Below are 6,148 nucleotides of genomic sequence, written 5' to 3' on the forward strand. Positions count from 1 at the left end.
CCAGGTCCACTCCACTATACAGCCTTTGTTCTGGACTCCTGTCATGCCAAAACCACCTAACCATGTACTACAGGGATATTTTTATATGCAATAACAAATTTCTGCTGACATACTGCACAAAATGCTCACAGATAGTCATTTTGGTATCACCCTCTCTGATGGTGACAACCAGTACAATTCTCAAACCCTACATCCCCTGGTAAATGCCATTACCATGAACTTTGTTTGTCTTTGTCCTCTGTCCTGGTTCCAAAGGAGCTGTTGAAGCCTCTAACCCTTCTGCACTATTTTTTTTTTTTAAAGGAAATTTTTATTTTATATTGGTTTATTTACAAAGTTTGTATACAGTGTTTTCAGACCATATTTTTCCCATTTCCTTTACCCACCTCTCCTTCTATGCCCTACTTCCCCCCACCCCCTCCCAGATTGTTGGGCACAGTCAAATCGGATCCAAATGGCACTGGAGGAGATTGCCCCCTCCTTCTCCAGCATAGCATCTTGTGGATTTGTACCATGTGCCATTGGGACTGTGGCACAGCTTCTTACCACTAGGCCACCAGAGCTCTCTTGTACTATTTTTGATGACACCCCTCCTCCTTTGCAGCACTGGCCCAGCATGCTTGAGTTCTGCCCCTCTGTATCCAAGTGCAGACTGGAGAAATGTTCCCTATACGATGATGAATTAAAGAGTGGGCCTGGTGCTCTTGGACACTTTGGTAGAAAGAGGAGGCTACTTTACACAGAATCCACAAGAACTCAGAGCACCTATACTCTCTTTTCCAAAGCTCAGGGCCTGACATTGCCTATCTTCTTGCTCCCCACTCCCCTAAATGTGATCCTCCTTGACCTGAGGGACAGCCTGTACCTGTGTGAATTTTTGTGTTCTGATTCATCATCCAAAAGCATCATTCGCACTATCCCTTGGATGAAGATGAGTCCCAACATTACCATAATGCATGAAAGGTTTGAGACCTTACAGTCGACAGAGTGTCCTTTAAATAACAGCTGCTGGTGGCCTCCAAGCAAAGGCTCAGACTCACAGTGACCTTGTGGAGTTTATTTTTCAATAGACTTTTCCTAGCCATTATTTGACTTTGCTGTGTAGATGGGAGGGATTATGGGAAGAGGGCATGTTAGCCTACACATGAAGGGATTGGCCAGTCTCAACAATCTACTAGGGCATTGGCGAGTCTCACTGTTAAATAGAGCAAGCCAGAACTGAGAGGTAGACAGATCTTCTGGTGCCACTGAAGAGGAAGCACAAGAACGCACAGCACCTTTCTTGCTCCAGCTACACTTACGGCAGCAACATTTATGACCAAAATCAAGACCTGATATGAAATAGGACCTGGCTATCTCAAGGAGGAGGAGAGCCAATAATGGCAGGACTGAGAACTTGGTAACACTGACTTGAAGCAGAAAAGCTTGAGGCTGAGGTGCCTTTGTGCATATTTCTTTTTTTTCTTTTTCACACTTCATGAAAACATTTTATTGGCCTTTTGGATAGAAACGGGAATTTATTTGCCAGGAAGGATGGTCCCATCATACTTCTGCTGGAATCAGCGCATGGCCTCCTCTTTGCTGATTCTGTGTTTGGCCCCAATGCAGCCTGTCCTGCGCTTCTTGTCTGCGATGCTGAAACCTGGCCTACCCAGCACCACACAGAAGTCCAGGCCGTAGATACCAATACTGGGGTCATATTTGATCCCAAGATCAATGTGCTCCTGGATCCCCAAACCAAAGTTTCCAGTATCTGAGAAGTTATTTTTTCTTAACTCGTATTCCCGCACCTTTAGACCTTTCTCCAAGATTTCCTCTGCCTTGGCCCCTCGGACTGTGCAGTGGACAGCAATTTTTTCATTTCTCCTAATGCCAAAGAATCTGACGGTGTATCTAGCTTTGGAGAACACAGGAGTCTGGCCTGTGAGCTGCTCCAACACCTTGGCGGCCCGGGTCAGCCTGTCTCCAATCTCGCCTACACAGATGTGTTGAGGCAGAGCTTGCGGATGCGCAGCTCCCGCATGCGGTTCTCTTTTTCGCCTTGATCCTGTGATATTTGTTAGCACCGGACAAAAGCTCAAGACTCCGGTCAGGAATGGGTCGGGAGCCGGACCCCGGAACCGGCGCCCCTCCGTTCATCCCATGCCCCTAAGCCTTCCGACAGCCTGTCCGGATCCTGCTCCTAGGAGGGGAGCTGACAGCCTCCAGGGCCGCGCCTGCACCCTGCGCCCCTCCGCCAATTCTGGAACTGCCAGTATTTAGAACTCTGTTCTCCTCGGGCCATGAACAGGACCAAGGGTACTTGGCCAGCCACGGATGGAGACCTGCGTGCATATTTCTGGAGCTGCCTTGACTATATTCTGTTATAAGTCTGGATTATAAACTTTTTTTTTTTTTTTGGGATTATAAACTTTTGACCTTCCCTGTATGGTTCTATGTGGTCTGTGAACAATCACATCGGGTTTTAGACCCAGCAAAGCAGTAAGATAGGTGTTCAGATTAGTAGAAAGAGGTATGGAGAGCAGAGAACACATCTGACTTCATGGGAATTGATTCTGTGTTATTGATGCTAAGAACTGGGACAGTTTCCCTTTGTGAAGTTGGCTTGTTGTTATTGTACCGTAGAGTTGGAACTGACCCATAGCTGACCCTCTGGTGGATTTTCAGAGGCAGTTAATCACACAGGAGGAGACTGCTCATCTTTCTCCTGCGGAGCAGCTGGTGACCTCAAATCATGTGCCTTCAGGATTGCAATGCAGTTTCTCCCCACTAGGCCACCAGAGCACCCTTGTGAAGTTGGTCGAGGTCCGATATGGCCTTCCCCACACGACCCTTCCTCTTTTTACAGACCCCAGTGCATCTGAGTAGAACTGTGCTTTGTAATGTTTTCAGTAGCTGATTCTTGGGGTCTTTGTTCTGAGGTGTTTCTTAGTGAACATGAACCTCCAATCTTTCAGTTAACAGCAGAGTGCATGAATGCCATCCAGGAATCCTAAGGGGTAGTGGTGCTGTGGTCCTTAGGGAATTGCACTGCTAACCCAAAGGCTATGCCTTCCTCGCAGTTCAAATCCACCAGGCACTGAGGGAAAGGGATAGACAATCTCCTTCGTTGGGATTTACAACCTCAGAAACCCACTGGAAGGTCAGCTATGAGTTAGATCTGACTTGACAGCAGTGAATGAGTAAATCAAGGACTCCAAATGAAAAAAAACCCTCCAGTGCTGTCAAGTTGATTCTGACTCAGGGTGTCCCTCCTTCAGGTTTCTAAGGCTGTCAGTTTGTGCAGAAGGAGGCTTGCCATCTTTTTTCTGCCAACCATCTGGTGGATTTCTGGTGAGCAGCCCAACACTGTCATGCAATATGCTACCAGGGCTCCTGATTTCATTAAATCCTCACAGCAATCCTCACTTAAAGAACGAGACAACTTATTCAGAAGCCTGTAGCTAAAACTGACAGAGCATGGACTCCTGAGAAGTTTTGTACTTCTCCCTAGGTTATGCTAACTAAAAGGCACAAATTCATTGCAGGTCCAATTAATTACTGTTGTTGTTATGTGCTGTCAAATCGTCTATGACCCATAGCAACTCCTATGCACAACAGCTCTGAACTATGTCCTATCCTGAGCCAGTCTCACTAATTCCAACACACCAACTCCCAATGCCCCAGTCACTGTATCTCATCCGGAGTCTTCCTCTCCTGCACTGTCCCTCCACCCTTCCAAGGATAATATCCTTCTCCAAGGACTGGTCTCTCCTGGCCACGTGCCCAAAATATGGGTGACAGAGCTTCAAATCCTAGCCTCCAAGGAGAAACTTGGTTTCACCCTCTCCAAGACAGACCTATTTGTTTTCTTGGCAGTCCATGGTATATTCAAGACTCTTCTCCAGCACCACAATTTTATTCTTTTCCTGTCATCCTTCGTCATTGTCCAACTCTGTGAAACATATCAAGTAATTGTGTAGACCATGGCCTGGATTACGTGCACTTTAGTCTTTAGACTGATATTGCATTTCAGCACTCCGGAGAAGTCCCTGACAGCAGATTTTCCCAATGCAATTCCTCTCTTGATTTTCTATCTGCTGGTGATTGTGGAGCAAGCAAGCTGTAATTGTTAACAACCTCAATCTCTTCTTCATCTACCATGGTGCTGCCAATTGGTCCATTGGTGAGAATCTGTCTTTTTGATATTTAGCTTCCATCTATATTGAAGACTATAGTCCTTGGCCTTCTGCAGCAAATATTCCAGGTCTTCTTCAGTTTGAGCAAGGAAGGTTGTGTCACCTGCATAGTGTAGGTTGTTGATAAATCTTCCTCCAATTCTGATGCTACGTTCTTCCTCACAAAGCCCGACTTCCCAAATGATCTGTTCTGCATATAGACTGAAAAGATATAGAGACAGGATGCATCCCTGACACACTCCTTTCCTATTTTCTTCTCTTTAATACTTATCCATGTCTCCATTTTCTTCAGTCAATTTGTGAACTAGTTAACAGTCTGTGGCTTTCATGACAGGCTGTCTAAAATAACAAGTGAAGAATATACTTACTGCAACTAGGTAAAATGTTAATAACCTTAAATAAAAAATAAAAATAGGTTGAACAGAAGAAATGAAGCACAAAAGAATACAAGCTGTAAGAGAGCTCTGTTGGCCTAGTGGCAAGAAGCTACACTCCAATCCCAGAGGCACACAGTTCAAATCCACCAGATGCTCGCTGGAGAAGTAGGGGCAATTTCATCCTGCATCAGTCAGATCTAACTTAATGGTACACACACACACACACACACACACACACACAGAGAGAGAGAGAGAATACAAGCTGTATGATTCCATGAAGTTAAAAACGAATAAGTGATGTTAGGAAGTGGGATGGTGGCTGCCTTTGGGGAAGTAAAAGGAAGGAAGGAGTGTGGAGAGGCAGGCCCAGACAGCCTCAGGAGGCAGGTTTTTTCTGGTTTCTTCAGTCTGGGTAACGGTTACTTGAGTGTGCTCACTTTATGAGGTTTTGTCAAGATGCTCCCCTGTAATTTCTGTACTTTCTTCCTCTGTGTGTTACACCTAAGTAAAAACATTTACTAAAGATGAAAGCCGTAACAAATAAGCACATGTATTATTAGTCTAGTCATGTAAAGGCTCCAAACACAAAACTAACTAATGTTAGAAAGCAGGACAAGGAGCTTTGGCTGTGCAATGGTGAAATGCTTGGCTGCTAACAGAAAAGTTTGCAGTTCGAATACACCCAGTGACTTCATGGGAGAAAGGCCTAATAATCTTTTTCTACAAAGATTTTAACCTTAAAACCTTGTGGAGTTATGTGGGGTCGCTATATATTAGAATAGACTTGATGATGTCTAACACTAACAACAGAGGCCTGGAGGGTGGTGTCTTTTAGGAGAAATGGCGGTTTGATTGTCAAGATTGATAACTGAGTTTCTGGAGTGCAGCTGATAACCTGTTGCTTAACATAGACGCTGGCCACATGGACACGTCCACCTTGTGGAAACTATTTGAGCGGTACACTTACCTTTTTGTGAACTACTTAGTATATGTGTTATAGTTCATAAGGAAAAACTTGGACTAAAAACTCTTACAATTTATCGAGTCCCATATTAGATGTTACCCTCAGATTTGTGTTTTAGCTAATTCCAAAGTGAATCTCATATTTAGGGATGAAATACATATAATTTTAGGTGTTTTTGGTGTGTTTTTTTCCTTTTAATTTTATGTTGGTTTGGTTACAGCATTAATAATTGTGTATCTTTCATGTACATGTTTTTCACATATTCCGACATTCACATTGTGTTTCAAATGATCACTCATATACATTATGTTTTAGCAAATTAATCATCATTGATCTATGGTCTACTATTATCCCTTCTTGTCAGGTCTCCACTGGATTTTACCTAATGCTGATTTTGTTTAATCTGTTTTCCAAGTCCTGCACACATTCCCCAGTTCTAGAGGGTGCTGGCCAAATGAAATTCAACAACAACATACTACTCATTCATTTAAAAAATTTAAGCCTGCACTACAACAAGACAAAAGGTAAGTAATCCAATAGAAAAATGGGCACAGGATATGAACAGACACTTCACCAAAGAAGACATTCAGATGGCTAACAAGCACATGAAGAAATGTTCAAAATCCCTA

General features: G+C 43.9%; 1 pseudogene; it reads right to left on the reverse strand.

Moving 5' to 3' along the window:
* Positions 1-1,517: 1,517 nt before the first annotated feature.
* LOC102844632 lies at positions 1,518-2,050 on the reverse strand (annotated as a pseudogene).
* Between the last annotated feature and the right edge of the window lie 4,098 nt (positions 2,051-6,148).

This window comes from Elephantulus edwardii, unplaced genomic scaffold, assembly GCF_000299155.1.
Source record: "Elephantulus edwardii isolate Elephantulus edwardi_28Jun2011 unplaced genomic scaffold, EleEdw1.0 scaffold00923, whole genome shotgun sequence".
Classification (NCBI taxonomy): Eukaryota; Metazoa; Chordata; class Mammalia; order Macroscelidea; family Macroscelididae; genus Elephantulus; species Elephantulus edwardii.